The sequence below is a fragment of the Mixophyes fleayi genome, chromosome 2 (genome assembly GCF_038048845.1).
Source record: "Mixophyes fleayi isolate aMixFle1 chromosome 2, aMixFle1.hap1, whole genome shotgun sequence".
NCBI lineage: Eukaryota > Metazoa > Chordata > Amphibia > Anura > Limnodynastidae > Mixophyes > Mixophyes fleayi.
The window spans coordinates 224,135,700-224,160,452 of NC_134403.1; positions in this window are offsets into that span (position 1 = coordinate 224,135,700).

The window sequence follows — 24,753 nt, forward strand, 5'->3', positions numbered from 1 at the left end:
TGTTACTTTTGAAATACTACACCATATAGTGTATTATCTTCTTTTTCTTATCCACTGAGTGGAAGAAAGATATGGTGTTTGCAGTATGCTGATGTTATATGACTGGAGTACAGACTTGCAGTTGCTGAGAATGCTGACCACATATTATTGAAAGAGAAGTGGTGATTAAGCTGTGTTCCAGTCTCTGGATTAATTATACAGATAAGCGATATAATTCCTTGGGTGTGTAACACTATGGTGATGGGCTATCACTAACACACTGCTCCTACTAATCCTATGCTTTTAATATTCTGTCATTTTATATATGCAACACTGGACTTATACCCGTGGTCCTAGAGGACCGTCCAGCAAGCGTGGAACATTGAACTGTTGTTTTATTATTACTTTCCCACTGAACTTGGGTTATTTTCCCTAGTAAGACACCATTGTGCGCCGTATCCTTATTTGACTTTATATAATTCTGGACTTACCTACCAATTACAAGGAAGGCTGCCTCCATATGTGGAAGAGGTGTTTTTGTGGACTATCTATTTATTTACTTCATACATTACTGTTGTGAGCGCCAGTGTTTATTACGTATTTTGCTATATATATATATATATATATATATATATATATATATATATATATTTAATATATTCACAGTACAAAAAATATATATAAAAAAAAATAACCCACACTTCAATGGAATAAGTAAAATTCATATATATGAGTGTATTGCAAAGCAGTCCATAAAATAGGATGAAAGGAGACAGAGGGGTAAACGTTTCAGCAACTCCTAAAAAGTATTACTAATCGAACTTGCTAATAGATGAAATGTTCATAAAATACTGTAAAGTCTCAGGCAAACATAAAATGAGAAAAATGAAATCTTGCTCCGAAGAAAGTGTTGCTATTGAGAACACTTTCTTTGGAGCAAGATTCGATTAGGAATACTTATTAGGAGTTGCTTAAACATTTATCCCTCTGTCTCCTTCCATAATCTGGGGAGGGGGGAGCAGCGCAGCATCTATTGTAATATGGGGAGGGGGGAGCAGAGCAGCATATATTGTAATATGGGGAGGGGGAGCTGCACAGCATCTATTGTAATACAGGGATGGGGGCAGCGCTGCATCTATTGTGATATGGGGAGGGGGGAACAGCGCAGCATCTACAGGGCCGGATTAACCCGAGGTGTAACTGGGCTACAACCCAGGGGCCTCGAGTATCTCGAAGACCCTTCAAAGTGCTTGTTTTATTTCTTTAGAACTGCTCAGCTGAAGCGCAGCCAGCGGCATTATTCATCGGGGTCCGACTGTCAGCTGGTCATGGAGAATGGCAGACAGCTAACCTCAAATGTTATGCTGTTAGCTGCCTGCTGTCACTGTAGTCCTTCCGCAGTGTGCGGTATTCTCCTTACTGAGGAGATCTCGTGAGAGTGACACTATGAGTCATAGTCTCACTCTCACAAGATCTCCTCAGTAAGGAGATTACTGCGCGCCGTTGAAGCACTACAGGGAGTGGAAGAATGCCTGCAGCCAGGACGGATCAGGAATAGGAGGTAAGGGGGGGAAGGCTTAAGGGGGTTGGGGCTCACAGGGGGGCTCACAGTACCCTTAGCCCGGGGGCCTCTATTCCCTTAATCCGGCCCTGAGCATCTATTTTAATAAGGGGAGGGGGGCAGTGCAGCATCTATTTTGATATGGAGAGCAGCACAGAATCTATTTTGATATGGGGAGCGGGAAGTAGTGCTGCATCAACTGTGATATGGGGAGGGAGAACAGCGCAGCATCTATTGTGATATGGGGACGGGGTAGCGGAGCATTTACTGTGGTGAGGGAGGGGAGTGCATGTACGATGAAGAGTGGGAGCCCTACCAGATTAACTAGTACTGGGCCCCATGGTTTCTGATGGCAGCCTGGTGAACATCAGGGGCATAGATATAAAGAAGAGTATATTTGTGGTCACAAATTTGAACATCTAGCAGAATATATCGACCATTAGGATCAATAACAGTATCTTATATAGTGTAAGGTAGTTTCTTTCCCAGCAAAATAGCCACTCACCTAGATTTATTTTTATTAGGGACCGAAATACAATCGTGTAACTATGAATGTCATAAGGTCAAAATCATCTCCCAGTTTCCAGTCGGTCTCCTGCAAGAAGATGAAGTCTGGTTTAAATTGTTGTAAGTGTAAAAGAACAACCCATCAACATTCCAAGAGCGAACATTGAGGGATGATGGGATAGGTGGAGTAGATGTAGTGTTACGTGGTGTGTGTGGCATGGCTAGCTCCTCCCCCCAACCAGGGGCAGGGTACTCACATTTCATAGGGTCTCACAAGAATAAGGTCCCTGCAGCAAAGCTGAAAATGATTGCAAAGCAAAAAGAAGACCCCGGCCTCTCCAACACCACAACCGCCTTATCTGTGAAGTCGATCTAAAAAAAAAATAGCAAAATTAGTAAGCATGTCAAAATGTTCTTCAAACCACATTTTCCATTTTCCTGAACCAACCATAAACAAAGGTAGATCCTGGACTTAGTGTCAAGATCTGCCCAAGAGAAAGTCAACATTTAAATTTGCATATAATCATGAAGATACAAATAACTGTAAACATAATTTATAACGTGAACAGCCTGAATGTATATTAGTATACTTTAATTAGAATATCAGGGTCTTGGAAGCGCAATAGCCTCAGCGATTGGGTAACACTTATTAAAGTAATTCTATCGCTTTCAAATAAGCATTGCATAGGCGATTGTATTGTGTTTCCAACGCACAAAGTGATTTATTTTAGCAGATGTAAATAGTCAACAGTTCAATACATTATTATATTATGATACAGTACAGTAGAGCCAATACCAAAAGATACATACATACCGCTGCGCTACCACGGGCACCAGTGAACAGTAGTTCACCCTTGAACACTGTGGTCAGAGTAGACTGAAGACTGGGAGCGCAGCTATGATCATATATACATTCAGTGTTACAGAGAGAACAATGCAGATGACGTGGCTTGCTTCTATAGGTCCAGACTTCAGGAAGGTCCAGAGGGTTGCAGATCATAGGCTGGTTCAATCTAAGGAATCCAAAGGTGGGGGTCATCTCTCCAGGGGATGAGCTCTGTTCTTCCTGCCTAAACTCCAATTGCAACCAGTCCATTAGCATTTTACAGTCAGCATCATATTAAAGGTTTATTCCCTAACATCAATAACTAGAGTATGCAATGTGCGATCTCTTCGCCGAATGCACCGTACAGCTGCTGATGTAAAGGGGATTAATACGATATCAGACATGACAACTGAACCTTTAATAACACTAAAGTGTACATATAATCATAATATATAAACTAATAATAAACTAAATACTATCTGCTCATAAACTACTGTATAACGGAACCAATATGAATATGATTTATATAAATAACTTAATGTTGTAATGCGAGTGTGTACGTGCGTATTTTACTGTGCGATAGCCGTATGCCACGTGTAGCGTGGCATACTGAGTGCAATCGGCCAATAAAACAATATTAACCAATATACTTTCGTTCATCCAATTATACGACTTAGACACACTCGATCCCCAGCAGGAGAACTCTGAGGAGACGAATTCCAAAAATGAAATAACGTGTCTCCTCGGCTGGGTCCCCAAAAATCATTGTTTAGCCATTTTCAGTCACTTTGAGTTTGGCAGGGAATAGGAGGGCAAAGCGTTTATTATTATTAATCAAGTGCTTACACACTGATGAGAACTCTTTATGCTTTTGCAAGACAGAAAGCCTGAAAAATAAGTATTTTGTGACCCTCAACTACCAGACCCTGATTCTTTCTGTAGGCCCCCAAGGTGGTGTCCTTGGCTCGGAAGTCTAGAAATTTCGCTATGACCGGTCTTCCACCCTCCCTTTTCTGACCTATCCTATGGGCCCTCTCAATCTGAGGCTTATCCTTATATTGCTCCAAATCCAAAGCCATTGGCAAAGTAAAACTAAAGAACTAGATAAGACGAGGCCCTTTAATAGATTCTGGGATCTATTAAAGCAGAGATTATTTCTTCAGTTCCTGTTCAACAGGTCATCTTCTTTATCAGTCAGTAACTGCAATAATTTAGATTGCCTCTGTATAGTATTTTGAAGAGTAAGAACACGTCCCCATGTTCTCTGTTCCACAGCAGCAATATGAATATCATTTACTGCTATTCTGGATAGAGTACTGTCATTTGAGCTAGGTTAAATCCTCAAACCTGATCTGCGGCATAAACATGGCGTAGAATTCAACCGCAGATATGGAAGGTGAAGCAACAGGATTAGGATCTGTTACAGGTACATTGACTTCCAATCTGCCAGATGTGGGTGACAGAGGTGGGGAGTATGGGGGAGCAATACGACTTGTCTGTGCTTTAAGTAAGAGAGAGTCCCCTTTTAGACGAGCGAAATTAAATAGTGACAGTGTTGCATTCGTGTTTACACTTGCCTGAAAGAGTTAAAGTTGGGAGGTGGGTTGGACAAGGATGTTGAGGGGAGGTTCGGATGGCTTTGTAGGTGATGCATTTCCTGGGAGGAGTCACTCGGCTTGCAGAATCCAGGGAGAGAAGACGTCGAGCAGATAAGGATTACAGCAATTGTTAATTTATCTGTTTGCATTTGTTTCCTTTATTTGTTCTTGTGTCTTGTGTTTTCCTGTTTTTCCAATAAACGTTGTTTTTTACTTCTTCTTGTTTCTCTTTTTCCTTTTTCTACTTATATTTTATTCTCTCCCCCTAACCCCCCCTGCCCGCCTTCCGCTGTTTCTTGCTCCTTTAGTTTTGTTTTATAGCATCATTTTAGTGTCCCCGTTAGTTTAGCTTTAATTTTAACAATGCCACGTCCAAAAAGGGTTTCCTTGCGGCCAGCCCGTCTCTGCTCCCCATCCCCCGGCGATGCTAGTCGCCATCTTGGGGATGGGTCAGCAGGTGCTGGCATTGCTTTAAGCGGTGGTGGGGGCATGGCCAGTGCTCCCCGCCGTCGGGGTGCTGGGCTGGGGGCGGCCACATCCACTCCTGTCCCGGGGACCCGGGCAGGAGACAGTCAAGCGGGCGCGGCTCGGCGGTTCACCATGAACCGTCGAGTGCGCCGCGCATGCGCATATCCCGTGCCCCAGTGCGGGAGTCTAGTCCCGTTGCTGGAGCCGGGCTGCCAGTGGGGGACAATAGCAGGCTAGCTGCAAGGCGGCAGAATGTCGCCAACAGTGGGGCACTGAGAGTAGAGGAGCAGGGGGCACGGACACCCCCTACTCCAGGGCGCTTAGGGGAAGTGGGTGCAGTTTCTAGCAGCAGGCCAGCAGGGGGAGCAGGGGAGGTTTTTCGTTTCAGCTCAGGGTCAGTATTGCCATTAACCCCTCCCGGGCTGCCTAGCAGTCAAAGAGAGAGAGAGAGGTTTTTAATTCAGCCCCACATCAACTATATTTTCCCGCCAGCCCCTTTTTATCCACCAGTACAATTGGATCAGCATGGGGAGCAAGTTCAGCTCCCGTAAATTCAGCCCGCAGATCACTGTATCCGGCGGCGTCCGGAGGGGAGGATTTTAGGGCAGAGAGAAGAGTTTTTGTTGCCCAAAATAGGGCTAACACTACGGGGAGGTGGATCCAAGGCCCGGTGGGAGCACGGGGTGACTGGGGAGCCCGGGAATATTTAGGGGCAAATGAAGGGGGGATTTTTTGTTCGGAGGTCAGACGGATCAAGGGGTAAGCCGAGTCCAACGGCACCAATTGACCTCCCTCCCTTATAGCGGCCATGACGGGGAGAGCCAGGTGTGGATGTACCCAAGGCAAAGGATCAGGGGTTTAGATTATGAGTATGACCCCTTAGCTGACCAGGTAAGCGAGCGGGTTTTTGAATATCACCATGGCTCGGAGAGAACAGAGTGTGGGCCCCCTCGGGCATTTTATGGTGAGTGGAGTGGTCAGAGGGGCAGGGAGGTAGGCACAAGTATGGGTTTCACTCCGTTAGCCGGAGGGGGGTGGGACTTAGGGTCCAGGAGTGGCGAGACAGAGTTTCGCGAGGCCCCTCGGGGCAGACCAGTCGTCTCATCCATTTGTGTTACACGTTGTGGGACCCCACCAGACTCTAGGGCTTTGGGGAATACCAGTTTGAATTTGACAGAAGCTCACGATGTTCTGTCCTCAGCTTCACAGGGTCACGATTCGGAACGACAAGAGCAGAGGGCTTTACATGACGAACCGGGAGTGGCGGTCGGGAGTGCATCGCCAGGCACGGCAGAATCCACAAGAGGACCAACAACAGCAGGGACGCAAGAACGGCCGGGGGTGAAGCAGGCAGCAGGAGCCAGAACGGAGGTCGAGGCTGCAGGGGACAAAGGTGAGATCACTTCCCCTAATACACACAAAGTACGTGATGTTAGCCCACCAAAGTCTACGACTAGCGAGGAGTCCTCGGGTTCGGGTCAGAAGCCCCGCAAACTAATTAAGCTCTTGTAGACACATTTAGTGGGGAAGCGACCTGCTAAGCCACGTCTTTCCCTGGGCCCTGATATAGCTGCGCGAGCCGGGGATTCTGGGAGAGTGGAGAACGAGGCATTACTGTATGGCATTAGGCCAAGTGTCAGGGACAAGATTAAAAAGGGGTTTTACGTGGATATGTTTACCCTTACTGACGAAGGCAAGAAAGGTCTCGAGGCGGCATTAGACAGGAATGGGGAGGAGAGTTACAAAACGTTCCCTAGATGGGTGAAAGGTTTTTGTGTTTTTGCTACCCTGTACACGGATTTTAGACCAGAAGAGCAGGTTGAAGTGTGGAAGTATCTACATCTTATTACCGACGTGTTTTTAAAAGATGGGCCAGTAATTTGAAGAAATTATGATGAGATGTTCCGTAAAAAGATGACGGGGCGGGAGAAGTTGGCTTTGGGTTTTAAGGACATAGATACGTGGATGGACCTCATGAGGCCAAGCAGTCAGCGGCAAGGGGTGTCTCAAGGGAGACGGTTTCCTGGGGCGGGGAGGGGACAACAGACCCTCCCCGGCAAAGGAAAGTGTTTTGCTTTCAATTCGGGGACGTGCCAGAGGGGAGCGGCGTGCAGATTCCGTCACGCATGTTCCACCTGTGGAGGTTTCCACCCAGCAACAGAATGTCTTAGAACCAGAGTTGGGACTGGGAGAGGTCGTGGAGCTCCGGCAGCGGCTTCTGTGCAAGGCCAAATCTCCAATTAGGCTGGATGTACTAGATAAGTGGCTGTCATTTTATAGTGACGCTGAGTCAGCAGCCATAATCAGCGAAGGTTTTCATTGTGGTTTCCGTATTCCTATCCTTAAAAAATTAGATTTACCATGGCCCCGTAACTTGAAATCAGCGTTCATATTCCCCGAAATTCTGGATGAAAAAATTAGCAAGGAAGTTCGGTTAGGCCGGATGTTAGGCCCTTTCCGGAAAGTACCCATTCCTAATTTGGTGGTGTCCCCGGTGGGTGTAGTGCCCAAAAAAGCAGAAGGGAAGTTTAGACTCATCCAACACCTGTCCTACCCATTAGGCGAATCTGTTAATGACGCCTTAGACCCGGCAGTTAGTGCTGTCCAGTATCAGTCATTTGAGGATGCCCTTGCTCTCGTACAGGATTGTGGGGAGGGGGCCCTTATGGCCAAGATTGACATAGAGTCAGCTTTCCGCCTGTTGCCGCTCCATCCTGAATCGTTCCAGTTTATGGGTTTTAGACACCGTGGCGATTTTTACGTCAACCGCTGCCTGCCCATGGGATGTTCGATTTCATGTGCCCTTTTCGAGAAATTCAGCAGCTTTCTCCACTGGTGCATTCAGGCTGGAACCGGACACAGGGGGATTGCTCACTACCTAGATGATTTTCTGATTATCGGTCCAGATAAGTCCAGCATTTGTTTAGATGTTTTGCAATCAACACAGGCCCTTTTTACGGTGATGGGAGTGCCCATTGCCAGCGACAAGACAGAGGGTCCCACCCATTGTTTAGCTTTTCTGGGCATTGAGATTGACTCGGAAGTTTGTTGTTGTAGGCTCCCGGAGGATAAGTTGAGGAAACTGGGTGAGGCGATTAGGCTCATGCTTCGCTCCCCCTACATGACTTTGAAAAAGGTTCAGTCACTTCTGGGGCTTTTTAACTTTGCGTGCAGAGTGATTCCAATGGGCAGGGTTTTCTGTCGTAAGTTGCAAAGAGCATTAGCGGGAAAGAGTAAACCCCATGCAGCGGTCCGGCTGTCACAGGAAATTAGAGATGATCTTCAAGTATGGCAGAGATTTCTACAAGATTTTAACGGTAAAAGAATCTGGCCCACCCCTCCGGTAAACAACGCTTCCCTTGAACTATTTACGGATGCTTCAGGATCTCAGGGTTTTGGGGCCTACCTGGGTGGGCAGTGGTGTGCTGAGGCGTGGCCAGAGTCATGGCATAGAAGCGGGTGGGTTAAGAACTTGGTTGTTTTGGAGCTATTCCCGATTATTGTGGCCATGGTTTTTTGGTGGGTCACTGTCGAGTACATCTAGACCTAATTCTTCAATACCTTTTGTTTGGTCCTTCTTTCCCTAACCTGTTACTCAAGGCTTATTTGCTCGTCGCGTTGAGCGAGGATGCGAAGGGCTTTCTCCCGTTTTTTTTCTCCGGAGGCCTGATTAGTGGTGTGCCTCTGGGGTTTGATCGGGTTTCACCTTCGTGTGAGTAACTTACCCCTACCCAAATCCATTCCTTCCCGTTTCCTTTTCCTTTGCCAGCTATACTCCAGGCCCGGATGATGGGCTGCCTGTGTCAAATTTTCTGAGTGCACCTCTCGTGATGTGTGTTATGGTCTGGTATGGATTGCAGTGCTTAACATTTATCTCTTTTTTAGATGCTGTGGTAACTGCGAGAGATATATGGATCATCGGGCACTCTTTCATTTTCTGGGCAGCTAACCAGACGGGGGTTCAGATGAAGATTAACAGGATAGGAGATAGCCGGGTTTACTGGTTAGGAAAACGGGGCTTGGAATGGAGTAGTTTATTGCCCTGGTTAAGACAGTTGATTGAACGGTGGGGAGCACCTGACATCTTAGTGATCCACCTTGGGGGGAATGACCTGGGTAAGGGTAAGTCCCTGCAGCTAATTATAAAAATGAGAGAGGATCTGCTCTACATTAACAAGACATGGCCAACAATTGTTCTGGGTTGGTCCGCTATGATCCTGAGGCTGTCATGGCGATCACAGATCCCGTTAAAGAAGATTCTGGTAATAGCGCGGAAACTTAATAGTGCGCTTCGGAAGGTAATTAGGTCCCTTGGCGGTTTTGTGGTAGATCACCCTGAGATTACAGCGGATAGAGTGGATCTTTATAGGAGAGACGGTGTGCACCTCTCGGACGAGGGGTTGCGTATTTTTATGGAGAGCATTGATTCTGAGGTGAGGAGAGTGTTCGGTTTTGTTGGTGGCGGGCTGCTTGGCCGCTAAGGCCAGCAGCGTGGGAGGAAGGCACTGCGATCAGCGGCTGATATAGATGGCCCTATCGTGATTGGTCGCAGGTATCTATCCCCTTACAAGGCAATTCGGTTACTCTTGTCTCTTCCGTGGGGAGGGGCCTCGCCCGCCTCAGTGAGAGAGGGGGAGTGAGTAGCAAGGTATGGTGCAGTTTACTCTGATGCTAGGTTAGGGCCGGCCAAGCAGTGGGGTTATGAGAGAAGTGGGTGGACTTAAGGCTATATTGCCATGTCCACGCTTGGTTAGGTATCGCTGGAGCTGATCTCCAGTGCCCTTTCTCCGCCACCAGGGTTAATAGGTTATAATAAAACAGTTTTTTAGTGCCACTTTACTCAAGTCTCCTTGTCTTTATTCTATATAAGTTGGTGATATGATTTAAGGTATTGTGTGGAACGAAGGGCATACACAGTGATTTATTTAGTAAAACCATAGCTGATGACTGGGATTTAGGAACAACTGGTTTTTGTTTATTTAAGAATTTGTCCATCAGAGGGACACACAGAATATAGATAAAGGGGGAGGCCTTACAATTAGAGCAATGTTTCTAGGTTGTCACATTAAAGAAACACAATATTATCTTCCCCGAAGAGGTAAAGCAAATACATTGTATGTGGTTAGAAATCAAGAGCCAGCAATACACAATAGTACAAAAGGTTAAACAATTATTACCAATATATGTAATCCCTGAAAAAAGCCTTTTAAATGTCAAATATTGCCTTAGTACAAAAGAATATTTGGCTTTGCTTTGCAGAAGTTATCACATTTATGTGTACATTAGAATGAAAAAGAGGATATTATATGTGTAGGACAGTGAACCCTATGAGCAGAAAAGTTGAACACAAGTGAACTTAAACTTTAGGAACAGAGATCACCATTAAAGTTCTGGCTAAATACATATATTATATAACATAAGAGTATGAAAACTAGTTGTTGCGTAGTAATACAAAACGTACCCTAGATGGCACTGGTATCAAAGAAAACCATATCCAAGAGAGTATAGAGCAGTGGTTCCCAAACTTTTTCAGTTCGCGGCAACCTTAAAGTCTCCATAATTTTTTCAAGGCACCCCTCCAAAATTATTACAGAGCAGTCCCATTTTATAAGTAGCTTGGTCAAAAAACGTAATAAGTATTTAGGTCAGGACAGAAATACTTATTTAGTTGTATGCAAACATACACATAAATATATATATATTTCTATCAAATAATAATTTACAGCTAACTCACTCTGTGCCCCTGCATCATCTCCACACGCACTGTGCCCCTGCATCATCTCCACACTCTGTGCCCCCCTGCATCATCTCCACACTCTGTGCCCCTCTGCATCCACACACACTGTGCCACCTGCATCCACACACTCTGTGCCACCTGCATCCACACACTCTGTGCCCTCTCTGCACCCTCGCTCTGCTCCCTCTGCATCTGCGCTCTGCCCCCTCTGCATCCTGCATGGGCAGGAAGAGAGAGAAAAAAAAAAATCTGGGTCCCAGCATCCTCTCTCCTGCCGCTTGTCACTGAATGGCTGATAACGTCACGCCCGACATTCAGTGAGAAGCGAGGAGGGAGGAGGATGCTGGGTCCCGGGCGTCGTCGAATTGGTAAGTTTTCTTTTTTTGTTGTTTGTTTTTTTTTTTTGTCTTTTTTTTCCTCTTCCTGTCCACGGCACCCCTGTGAGAGGGAGCCGCGGCGCACAGTTTGGGAACCTAGGGTATGGAGGGTAAATGTATCAAGCTGCGATTTTGCGTTTACGACGGTTTTCTTGAGCGAGTTTAAACTCGGTGATGTATTAACCGAAGTAAAATCAGTTGTGTATTTTTCAAAATCGCCAATCTTAAAATCGCTACAAATCGCGGTCCCGACTTTTTCCCGCTCTAGCTCATAGTTGCCAACTCCAGTTTCCGGGAGAGGGGGCGTGACTGGAGGGCGTGAGGGGGCCCCGCCCCCCGCAAAACCGTAATTTGCGCCGCCGAGGGCGGGGCCAAAATGACGCGATTGGCCTCATCCCGCCCCCTCCCGTCCTCCAAAATGGAAATTCCATCTGACCCGAATTTTGGGAGTCTCCTGGACTTTCCGGGAGAGTTGGCAAGTATGCTCTAGCTATACAAGTCACCAAATGTATGAAGCTGAGATTCCGCAAACTCATCTGAGTTTGCTTTAAAAATTGCCAGATAGAACTCGTTGCTTTTTTGATGCGAGATGATCAAACATGTCACTTACACTGAATGTCGCAGGACCTGGTGGCTGTATAATAAAAAAATATGAACAATGTGTTAGAAAAATAAATGCATGGGACCCACCGTCCAAGCACTATTAACCCTGGCGCTGCCAGCCTATTGCTGGTTGTGCAAAAATTGGGGAAAAATTTGCGTGGGGTCCCCCCGATTTTCAGGCAACCAACACTAGGCAAACCAGCCAGGGGGGTGGCACTATAGCAGAGGGACACATGGCAGGGGGTCCCCCTGCCATAATGACAACCAACCCCAGGTTGTACAGTGCTGGGCTGGATTGGCAGTCTTGGCATGCTGGTGCTTGTAGAACTACAAGCACCAGCATACCCATGGCAGCCAGGGCATGCTGGCACTTGGAGAACCACAAGTGCCAACATGCCCTGACAACCATGCCTTGCTGCAAACTGTAGCTTGTAATCTTCTTCTTGTATTGCCTTAGAAGGGTTGCGAAATGATTTAAGCCCCTACTTTTGGCCAAAGTAATGGAAGATGGGTGTTCACTGGCAAGTGAAGATAAAAGAAAAAGCAGAGCAGATCCAAACATAGGAAGCGGGCAATAGAAAAGGAGTTCTGGATACAGGATACTGTTTACAAAGATACAGGATACTGGTTACAAAGACAGGCACCGGATACTGGATACCAAGGGTTGGCTACGGATTATCGATGGCCACAATTCCAACATCTTTCATCCCTACAAAAAAAAAACGATTGCACAAAAAAACAAAGTGAATATAAGTAGACTTGCCTGAAAGCCGAAGATGCAGATGTCCTATGGCTCCGCAGGCTGACAGGCAGTGATTCAGAATGGACATCTCTCCAGCACTTGAGTGTGACGTGTGCGTGAATAGATTAATGTTAATTTATAGCAGCAATGTCTGGTCCCCGCAGGCTAAGTACTTACTTTGTTTTTTGTGCAATCGTTTCTTTTTTGTAGAGATGAAGGATGTCGGAATTGGGGTCATCGGTAATACGATTACCACCGGATACCACTGTAGCACTCCTTTCCCTAGCACACTGAAAGGGGTGGTGAAATGTTCTCTCTCTCTTCAGTTTCTCTACCCGAATCTTCTGCACAATATGGTGAGATGTTGAATTTGACTGAATCCACAAGGGGTTGACTCGGGAAGCCCCTTATACCTGACCACACTAACCCTCTAAATAATAATGTACCGCACACTGTGGTTGCAAACAATCAACTGGTTGTTTATTTTGTGGAAAATAAATGGGAGAGGCGGATTTAGTATGGGGAAATTATGAACGGGATAAAAGGGACACTAGGTAAGATATTAATCAAAGGCAACAGTACAGTAATAACTAAGCGACAAGATGTCCGCCACACATACATTCCCCAAACTCTCCCACAACGCACCCACACACAGTGTGAAAATATAAATCAACAATAATTACAATCCTGTCAATATTAAATAGTTTGTGAGGTTAACTAATTAACGTTGGTATTTTTCATTACATCTCTGACAGGTAACACTGTCTCTGATATTTGTTCAGCATTAATAGTGTCACGGTGTTTGGTTTGTTTCTTTTTTACTTATCTCTCCTTTGAAGATGAGGGTCTTAGCCACTGTTGGGTCGTGGACTAACTGCAAGCCTGATCTTGCTAGCTGTCCTTCTCTGCTCACAAGCAATTCTCTAATAGCGGGAGTCTCCCTCTCCGCAGATAGGCTCGCTTTGCTGTGCAATCTCCCTCAGGCTGCTTAGGTGACTTAATAGTGGATTTTCTGCAGTAATCCAGTTAGAAGACCTCTCTGTGCAAATCTACACCCAGCTTCTCTTTGCATAGCGTGGGTGTCCCTCTCTTCCTCTATACACTCGGTCGTTTTGGCAGACTTTGCTTTCTACACACACCGCACTCCTTCTCTTGTTGCTGTGACACCTCTCACACCCCCTGCACCTCTTCCTATCAGCTTTCTCATTACCTCCTCTATCTCTCCTCCTCACAGACTCTCTGGTATGGCTGACCTCTGCTTCATCCTGAATTTCCATAGCAACCGCAGCACTTGGCTGCTTAATATAAGTCAGCCTGGTTACACCAGAATAGCTGAGAAGTAGTAGATACTGGATATCAGGAATAGCTGAGAAGCATAGGATGCTGGATAACAGGATCAGCAGGGAAGTACCAGATACAGGATTCCAGGATTAGCTGAGAAGCACAGAATACTGGATACCAGGATTAGCTGAGAAGCATAGGATGCTGGATAAAAGGATTTAGCTGAGAAGCACTGGACATCAGGATTAGCTGGGAAGCATAGAACGCTGGTTACCAGAATTAACTGAGAAGTACCGGATACAGGATATCAGGATTAACTGAGAACCACCAAATGTTGGATATCAGGATTAGCTTAGAAGCTCAGGACGCTGGATATAAGTATTATTTGAGAAGCATTGGATACATGATACCAGGATTAGATGAGAAGCACCGGTTACTCGATACCAGAATTAATGAGAATCATAAGATATTGGATACCAGGATTTGCCAGGAAACACAGGGAAAAAGGGGCCAAAATGATCCAGCAGCAGGCAGGCTAACTGGACATGAAGATCTGGCACCTTATTGTCAGAACAGGAGCTTTAAATACTCCTGCGATCCAAGAGGGCCCGAAAGAGGAAGCCTGACTTGCGCACCGAAAGAAGTCAAAGGTCCAGTGCGTGACAGACTGAAGAAAAGTTAGTACAGCAATTTTTATGTGGGTAATATTACTGCGTTATATGATGTAAAACTATGTCTAGGGAACTAGGTGGTGGAAAGTTATAATATAGATAAACAGAATGAGTTGCCAATGCAAGTGTGGTAAAATGCCTTTTCTCATTAATAAAATCCCACACTGTGATTAAGCCACAGCTTCCTTTTGTAAAGCGAATTCCAACTCCCACCTAATAGATAGATACACTGTCTGCAGGTCAGTGCAGGTAGGCAGCTGTCAAGTTCGTCACTGGTCCCTAAGCCTGACTGATCTATGTAATTTGCAGCACAGTCAGGCTGCTGGGTGCACGGGCAGTCTGGGCCACAAAAAGTGTCTAGTTGTCAATTAGCTGGATTTGTGCACAGGAGTGTAGCAGCTCCTACTTTATAGTGAATCCTTTTGACTCCTCGATTCGGTGATCCTGGGGGAGCCACAGAGTTTTCAGATTCACAGCCTCAGACCTGCTGTGTATGACTGCAATGGTCCGCTTCTGATAGGCTCGAAAAGTAGGTGATGCAGGAGCGAGGTGCTTCGGTTCCTGGAAGCTGTTACAACGGAGATGACCACAGCATTGGGAGAGGTGGCCTAGAAGAGCACAAGCCTTATAGAAAGAGCAATGGTGCTGGGGTGCTGAATCAGCTCTTGCCCGCTGCTTGGTGCAGAGAATTAAGCCACGCCACATGATAATAATTTACTGCACACAATTTTATAACCAGCAGAGAGTTCTCTTGTATTTGCTTGATTAGCTACCAAGGGACAGATACATAGAAAAATGGAAGGCATGGATAATAATTTAAGTCTGACCTAGCCAGAGCTCTCATAATATACATCCCTCTAACTTGGCTGTGAAGCCACACCCCCCAAGATGAAGCATTCTTAAAGGACCAATAATGCCGCGTCCTGGCATTAAGGGACAGGCGGGTGGTTGCGCAAAGCCACAGTTATTGTAATTATTCATTTTCCTAAATGGGGGCACAGTTCATTAATTATTCAGCCTCCTCTGGCTGATTACTGGGCTGATGCCCTGACATTCTGATTGAGCCATGTTACTATTTAAGGCAGGGAGGGCTTAGCCGGTTATAGCATTAAGTGTGCTGCACAAATTACTGACCAGCTTTCCTGTTCTTGTGGATATCCTGCTATCCTTGAACTGATTACCCGTTGTGACCTTTTGCTTGTTTCTTGGACCTTGCTTGAACTGCTGTGCCCCTTGACCTCTGCTTGTTTCTTGTAATTTCCGTGTATGCAACCTGCCCTGACCTTTGGCCTGTGCCTTGGCTTTCCTGCTCGCTTCTGACCCACAACCTGTGGCCTGTCCCCGGTACCTGCCTCCAGCATTCCTATGTCAAATGGCAGCACATTATGAGGGTAAGAAGTGAGCATGAGGGTAATTGGTAGAGATGGTCACTGACCCCCGTATTTTGGTTTTGGTTGTGGAGCTGGATTACCTTCGGGTTTTGGTTTTGGCAAAACCACCCTTGCGTGTTTTGGTTTTGGTTTTGTTTTGCAATTTTGTTTAACAATCAATTTTTTTTGGCCTAAAATAACATAATTTAGTGCTCCACCTGTTTCTTAGATAAGTAAGGTAATTGTAAAGCTAATAAATTATGAAAAAAACAGTTTAATTCCTGGTAGGCCGTCATTAATTCTACACACAAACCAGATTGTCTTCCTCTCCATCTATGCCTACTGGCAATGCAGCCATCGTCTTTGGGTGTATATTACACCCTTCACTTATTGTTAAATATATAAAAAAATGGACAAAGGCAGCTTGGTTTCTGTCTGTCTAGGTCCCCCTCCACTTGTAGAAAATATTAAAAAATTCAGCCGTTATAGACTGTACAATATAAATTGAAATGGACAAAGGCAGTTTGGTTTCTGTCTCTATTGGCTCCCCTCCACTTGTAGAAAATACAAAAAAAATCAGCCGTTATAGACTGTACAATATAAATTGAAATGGACAAAGGCAGTTTGGTTTCTGTCTCTATAGGCCCCCCTCCACTTGTAGAAAATACAAAAAAATTCAGCCGTTATAGACTGTACAATATAAATTGAAATGGACAAAGGCAGTTTGGGGTCAGTCTGTGTATGACACCCTACCCTTATTGAGAAATTGCCAAAACAGCAGCCTTTCAAGACTGTACGTGATATAGAAATGCCCCAAGTCCCTTTCCTATTTGGGGGTAGATTGCACCCTACACTTAAATAGAAAGTTTTAAAAAGATGTAATCATCATCATCTTCAGCTTCATCCTCACCCTCATCAGTGTGTACGTCATCATCACAGACTATCAATTCATTTCCGCTTGAATCCGCCATTAGAGAACAGTCAGTGCTTGGATGTCTTTGATGGTGAAGGCCTTCCTCGTGGAAGATGTAGTTCATTTTTATGAACATCATTTTCTCAACATTTTTGGAAAGTAACCTCCTACGGCGATCACTGACTAGAATCCCTGCTGTGCTGAATACTCGTTCAGAGTACGCACTGGAGGGTGGGCAGCTTAGGTATTGCAAAGCAAGTTTGTACATGGGTTTCCAAATGGCCTGCTTTTCTTCCCAGTAAGGAAAGGGACTATCTGACATTTCCATATCAATTACCTCTTGAAAATAATCCTTCACCATCCTTTGCATGTTAATACTCGGATTGGATGGAGTTGTGGGCAAGGTCACACATTTTTTTGAAAATTCTTTCAAATTAGCCCAGATGTTAAACTGTTCTGGTCTGCCAAATGCATCTTCCCTGCTTCGCTTTGGAAAATTACATTTTTTACGAGCAACAGCTGCTTGAGAAACTGAAGGAGGACACAACGTCAAGCCAAGGCCCAGTTCAGCGGACAACTTGCTGAGCAATAGATCCTTGCAAAAGTTCACATCTCGCTCATTTTCAAGCAAAGACTCAATGTAGGTCTTAAACCTTGGGATCAAGCACAGTGGCCAAAACGTAGTGATCTGAGTTCAAGATTTTAATAACTCGAGGATCATTGTGAAGCGAATTAACTACTTGATCTACAAGGTCAACATACTTTGCGGAATTGCTTTCTTTCAACTCCTCCTTCAGTTTCTCAAGCTGCATTTCCAATAGTCTAATTAAAGGAATGACTTGGCTCAAGCTAGCAGAGTCTGCACTCACTTCACACGTCACAACTTCAAATGGTTTCAGCACCTTGCACAGCACTGAAAGGATTCCCCACTGTGCAAGAGTAAAATACACCCCCCCCATCTTTGACAAAGTCAGGGCTTGCGCAAAACGCTTGGATGGCTTTGCGCTGTTCCTCCATCCTCTGAAGAATGTACAGGGTGGAATTCCACCTAGTTAACACCTCTTGCTTAAGTTGGTGGCAGGGCAAGTTAAACTGTTCTTGGAGCTGCTGCAATCTCCTACATGCTGTGGCAGAATGCCTGAAATGAACTGAAATTTTACGGGCCACCGAAAGCATCTCCTGCACCTCACGGTTATTTCTTAGGAAGCTCTGCCGCCACCAAGTTGATGGTGTGAGTAAAACAGGGAATGTGATGGAAATATTTTTATTGATTGATCTTGCAACACATTATTACATAACTCTACAAGGGTGGCACCTTCTTCTCTTAAAATATTAGGTCCAAACTCAAAGTCCAAAAAGGGGGCTATTTGCCCACAGGAAAATCCATCAACCTAAATATATAAATATACAAAAAGATAAAACACATAAAACAAGAGGGTACCACCACTAAACCGAGAACTAACTTCCAAACATATTTCAACATACTAACACAAACACCACCACAAAGAAACGAGCTGTGGGTGCATGTAAGCCACACTTAAAAATATACTTAGCTTCCAAAATCTAGGGGAGTGAAAGGACAGCAAGAAAAGCCATTTAGAAAAGAGGACGCCAGACTTTGACCTCCTTAAGGAGGTCTCAGGCCCCGCCACAGCCTGAGCCAGTTGGCATTGGTCATCCGACGTCTCTCCATACCCCTCAGCTTCCACACCTCGTGGAGAATGTTACCCACCACCACTTCACAGGGAAGGATTTTATGCCTGATGGACACCTGACACCGTGCATTCCACGTGAAATATCTGACCACTAGACTGACTAAAAAAAAGGTGCAAAAATCAGAAGCCCTCCATCTGGACTTAAATGCCCCGTAAACACATTCAGGATAACTAAGCCCCGAAAGGCAGGGGATCCCCAGGGACCCAGAAACTGTTTCATAAACCTCTATGTTAAAGGGACACTGAAGCAAGAAATGGTCCATAGTCTCCTCCGCCCCTAGACATTCCTCCCGTGGACAGCCACGATCATCAGCATTTCTGTACTTGAGGTTCCCTCTTACATAGAGTCTCCCGTGAAAGGAGAGTCAGGCAATGTCCCATAGCTTCAACGGGATTCTCCCTGAATTAATCAGGGAAAGCCCCACTGAACTCACATCACCCGGCAGTCCTTCAGTGACAGTGGAACCCAGAAGTGGGAGTGCAGGACTTTCTTCTCCAACTCCCTACTAGAATAGCTCCTGACTTCTCCCGCCCCTAGACCCCAACGCCTTGTCACCTTCAATCCCAAGGAAACGTAGGCCGGGAGATACCCATGCCGGACCCTGAAACTTTTCACCGCGCCTCTCCCATACCATGCACTGAGGAAGGGATCCACCCACACCCTGAAATCACCCACCCACCAAGGGGGGGTCTCAACTAGGAGACTGCTCAGGTGCAACTTCAAAAAAGTTGCGCTAAAGAAAAGCACTGGGTTAACCATACCCAGGCCACCATCCCTCCTCTAGCGGTAGGTCACAGCCCACTTGACCAGGTTCAGCCTATTCCCCCAGAGCAACTGGAAGAAAACTGCTTAAACCCTAGACCATAAAGATTCTGGCAGAAGGCACATATAGCTGATATACAAGAATACCGGGATCAGGAAGGTCTTGACCAGGTCCATTCCTTTCCCGGAGAGAGTGTTTTCACCTCTTTCAGCTCTCTACCTTCCGGGAAGCTTCCTCCAGCCTAAGTTCCCAATTTTGCTTGGCATAATCGCCAGGGCCAAAATGAATCCCTAAAATTTTGATCTTATCACTAGCCCGGGGGAGACTGTCTGGAAGGCTGAATTCACAACCCTCCTCCCCCATCCAGAAATTTTTACTCTTTTCCTGGTTTACTAACAAGCCACTGGCCTCGAAATACCCGCAGACCAGAGGTGCTACCTCTATTGCTTCTGCGGGACTCGAGAAGACAACAGTAACATCGTCAGCGTAGGCCACTACCTTCAAAGGACACTCCGGACCCAACAGCACTCCCCCTATCGAGCTGCCATAAACCCTTCAGACAAAGGGATCTATAGCAAACACATACAGGAGGGGGCTCAGAGCTGACCTCAAAGGACGGACCCACCAAACCATTCACAAGAGGGAAGCTCTCGGCTTGTCTGTAAATAGTATGGAGCCAATTCCCCACCCGAACTGGAAGACCATACCGAAGAAGCAGAGCCCAAAGGTACACGTGGTTAACCCTATCAAAGGCCTTCGACTGATCTAACGCTAAAAGGTACTTCCCTTATTTCTCAGCACGACACCACTCAATGGCCTCCCGCACCCCCAAGACAGCACTGAAAGTGCTTCGACCCTTCACAGTGCAATGCTGAGAAGGAGAGAGCAACCGACCGGAAACCTGCATCACTCTATTAAAAAGTACCTTCGCCAGAATCTTCCTGTTGGTATTGAGAAGAGAGATGGGGCGCCAGTTCTCAACACTCGACTGATCCTGCCCTTGGACAACAGAATAAGGGCACAGACCCTCATGGAGGGAGTCAATAAACCTCTTCCCAGGCTCTCATTAAAGACCTCCACGAGGCGCGGGGCAAGGATGTCCCCAAAGATTTTAAAGAACTCAGATGTAAAACCATCTGAGCCTGGGGCTTTCTTGATAGATAACCCATCTATCGTCACCCTGACCTCGTCCACCGTTACCTCACTGCCCAAGGACTCAAGCGAGCCGCTGAGATCTCCAAGGCCAGGAGTTTCCCTCAAAAACGGGTCCATTTTTTCACTGTCAAGTGACTTCTCCGACAAGAGATCAGATTAGAAAGACCGCACGACACCAAGAATGCCCTCCTTATCTTCCCTAAGGACACTCTCGGCATCGCGCAAGCCTCTAATCTCCTTAATATCTACCAAGTTCCTACAGCTGTGGAAGGGTCGGGCGAATGGTACTTCCCATAGTCCCTCTCCAGAATCAAGGAAGCATACCGGTCATATTGTATCTCTCTCATCTGAGCCTTCACCCGGGGGATCTCCCCACTATCCCCCTGGCCAGAAATCAAGAATCCAAGTTTTCTTCTCAGTGCCATGTAGGTACTCTCTTTTAACAAGTTATTTCTAGCTACTAGGTCACAGAAAAAGCTCCGGGTCCTCTTCTTCAGCATCTCCCACCATTCAGACCTACTCCAACTCACCTCCAAAAGAGTTTCCTGGGATTCAAAGAAGTCTCTAAAGGACTGTCTTATCACCTCCTCATCAAGAAGCTTAGAGTTCAGGCGCCAGAGGCCCCTACCCTTCCGAAGAGTCTCCGAGGCATTCAAGGACATAGAGAGGTAAACGTGATAAGAGAACTCTACTGGCCTCAGCTCCGGAGCCAAGGTTTTCGAGCTCTCTTTAACAAAAAACCTATCTATCCTAGACCTATGGCGAATATGCACATCTACCAGACCAGCCTGCCTAATCATACTAACTAGAAAAGAGGAGTCATAGCCCAGAGAAGTCCTTGAACCTCCCCTGTCTTTAGTCCTAATGACAGTGTTAAAGTCACCACCAAAGACTATCTGCCGGGCTGAAAAAAGGTATGGCTTTATCGCACCGAAAAGGCACTTCCTACCCCACCTTGTTTGGGGACCATAGACATTGATCAACCTCAGGTCGTGCCCTCTCAGATTGACATTCAGGACCATGCACCTACCTACCTCTAGTTCTATAACTCACTGGGTGGTTATCATGCCGGTAAAAAGCACCGCCACCCCACCGTACGGCTCAGCCGCAAGAGACCAGTAGGAGGGCCCATGCCTCCACTCCTTCTTGGCTTTGTGAAGGTCAGCCAACTAACCCAATCTGGTCTCCTGCAAAAATAAAAAATGAGCCTCAGACGTGCTGAAATAATCAAAGGCCATATAACGAGCTCGTTCAGAAAGTATAGATGCCACATTAATAGTGGCAAATCTAATGGGCTGGGAAGCCATCCCTCAGAGCTATATAATTCAGGAATCAGCTCACTTCTTTTTCACCGGTTTAACAGAGTCCTCATCGGAAGAACCATATCGCTTACAACTTATACCGGCCGGTAAAGCCTCCCCCTCCCAGAGAACCACCACTTTTCCGGAGGGAGGAGCCTCACCTGACCCAACTGTTACCTCCCCAACTTCACCACCCGCCACCTTTCCAGAAGTGACTTCAGCTTTACACGGGGCTTAGGGACTACTAAAGGGCTGCATTCCTGAACTAGGTCCCAGGATAGGAGGGGGATCAGGAGGGAGAGCAGGGGGAGAACCAGAAGGGGGAACATGGGGGGGCAGAGGGATGGGCAAGGGTAAGGTTAGGCTCAGGAATCTGGGAAGGGATAGGGCGAGGGAGAGGGATAGGGCCAGGGAAAGGCCCGGGATTAACAGGGATAGGAGTGGTGGTAAAAGGAGAAGGGTCCGGGAAAGGGGGAGGAGCTAGATCCTCCACCGAAGGGGGCCACCAGAAACTACCTGCTTCTTCAAAAAAGCCCCAGGGATCCTTGATTGGTCTCTAGGTTTGCAATAGGTTACCGCCTCACCGAGAGATGGACCGCTGGGCTTTCTCCTCTTCCTATCTGTTTTTAGCTTGAGAACTAGATCCCCACCCTCAGTCCTGACCACCTCACCCTCGTCTATTTCCTCCTCACTTGAAAGAAATTGAAAGTTGTTAGACAGGACAACGTCTTTACCCCTGTTTATTTTAGTTTTCTTTTTGCCCTTCTTCCTCTGCTTTTCCCAGACATTGTCTAAAACAGGCACCACTGGGGACTCCACTGGTTTACTAGACTGAGCAACTACCTCGGGAACAGGGATGGGCACCAGCTCAGGACCTACTACGGAGGACCTACCCCCTTGCTCTCCTTCCACCCTTTCGGCTGCTTGAACCATATCCTCGTTCAGTATGTCTGTGTTGTGGGAGGCATGTGGACACTTGCTAAATGGGTGCCCAATTGTTCCACAAAGATTGGATCTGATTTGTCCACATGAACGGTACTCATGCCCAGTGTCCCCGCAATGCCCGCACTTTTGGTGCGGACAGTTGGCGTTGAGGTGGCGGAAGTCCCCACAGCGATGGCACATCCTCGGCTGACCTGGATTAAAACATTGAATCCTGCCTCTACCAAAGAAGGCAGCCGATGGTATGTGTGTCAGGCCAGCCTCCGTGCATCGCAGATCGACCATGGCAGACCACCCACCACCCCAGACGCCATAGCTCAGGTCTGGTACTTTTACCAGCGGGGACACTAGACCTAAGTACCGCCTTAACCAGAAGGCCAAGTCGGCCACGGGAATCGACTCATTCCTAACTAGGATTGTAACTTTAAACCGTTCTTGCCTTGTTATGGCTATGGCTCTGAAATTTACCCCGCGGATCTCGTCCCCTACACCCACCCCATCGATTCCAATACACCTGCAAGTCCTGATATGAAATGAAGCTAACGTCATACTCAGACGCTTCGATGTGGTGGATGCAAGCAAAGAGATCCGCGGGCACGAACCCAAAAGAGTCTAGAACCGCCTTCAAGAAGTCAGCTCTGTTCAGGGGATTGTCACCAATGAATTTAAGCTGCACAACATTCCTACGCTTAGGGGGTTGACCTCTAGGAGGCGGACCCTCGGAGGCGAGCCCACCAACTTCTGGCCTGTACCAGACACAATGCTTGCATAGGAGGATGTACCTGGGACAGATTTTTAAGCGGAGCCCTGTACCCCAGGATTAAAATGCACCAAACCGTCCTGGGCATCACCTATATTACCAATGGGCCCAGCATTGGACAAATCAGGACCACCTCTTACCACCTCAGAATGATTATTCATTATAGACCTACTAAGACCCACCCCCCATTGATTCCCCATAGCCCCGGAACCAGGCTGCCTATCCCAAACACCATGATTGCCAGCCAACTCCGCATTTCTCCTAGTTACTTCGTCTATTAAGACACTGCTTTTTTCACGCTTTCGGTTAGCTGCAATAATTCTAACCTGGGCATGACTTAATGACCTTCCAACATCAGTAGAACTACCTGCACACACCACCGATTCAGAACCCATGTTGAGCCCGCCTGAGCCTACATACGGGAAGCCTACAGGACCAGGGACACACACAACGGGAAATGTTTTAGAAGACACACAGTGGCCCGACATCCCCGGAGAAGCAGCTAAGCTGCTAGAGGTGGCTGCCTCTGGTCCCTGCATAATGGTAAGATTACCAGCCTTTTATGGAACTGGCTTGGTGTCACGGGAAAGGATCACATTATACTCGCATATATCAGACACCTTGCAAGACAACATATTACTTTCAGCTTTTTTTGGCAAAATGATTATCACCGGGACTAGCTCAGTCTTTGGATCAGTTCCACATTTATCACGATTACCTGTTTCCAGAAGAGGGGAGCCAATAGGATTAGATGCCACTGCTTGCCTCAGGAGACCCGCACTGGAACCATCGTCCAAAACTGGAAGTGACACAGGAGATGGGGACTCCGAGTCCACCACGGGAACCGCAGCTTGACCGGCGCCCCCCCTGCACCATCTGCATCCCCTACGGACTCCCTCACCGGCAGCTGGGTATGCTGTTAGACTGGTCTGTGGGAAGGTTTGCCGGTAAGCGATCGGAGCTGTCAATGTTAACAGAAACCTCCGTTCCTGAACAGGTCACTTGCTCCATCTCCTGTAGCTTTATCGTAAGTAGCTGCATCGAATTCTTCCTTGTCTAGGAGGATAGCATTCAACTCCTCAATTTCTATGCATAACAGCGCGTTCTGTACTAAACGCATGGTTACTTTTTTTCTTCAATGCCGTGATTAGTCTTTTCAACTTAGGAATTTCCAAAGAGAGCCGCTCCAACCGTGCCTTTATGGCAGGCTGCTCCGTCTCCCCTTCATCAGAGTGAGGTAAGCCGACTTCTCCCGGGTCAACATCCGCCTCTCCTTTACCAGCCACCGCACCGCTAACCACAGAAACTGCTGCCTCCTTTTGGGCCTCCTCACCCATTTTAATGGCCGCCACACTGTCTTCTATGGCCATACTTTCTTTGTTGGCCCCCAGTTGTGTCTCCACTAAGGACTCTCCCATACCTGCCGGGGGTGCCCTGTTTGGTATCACCGGCACACATGCCACGTTTGCCTCCAGTTGTACAG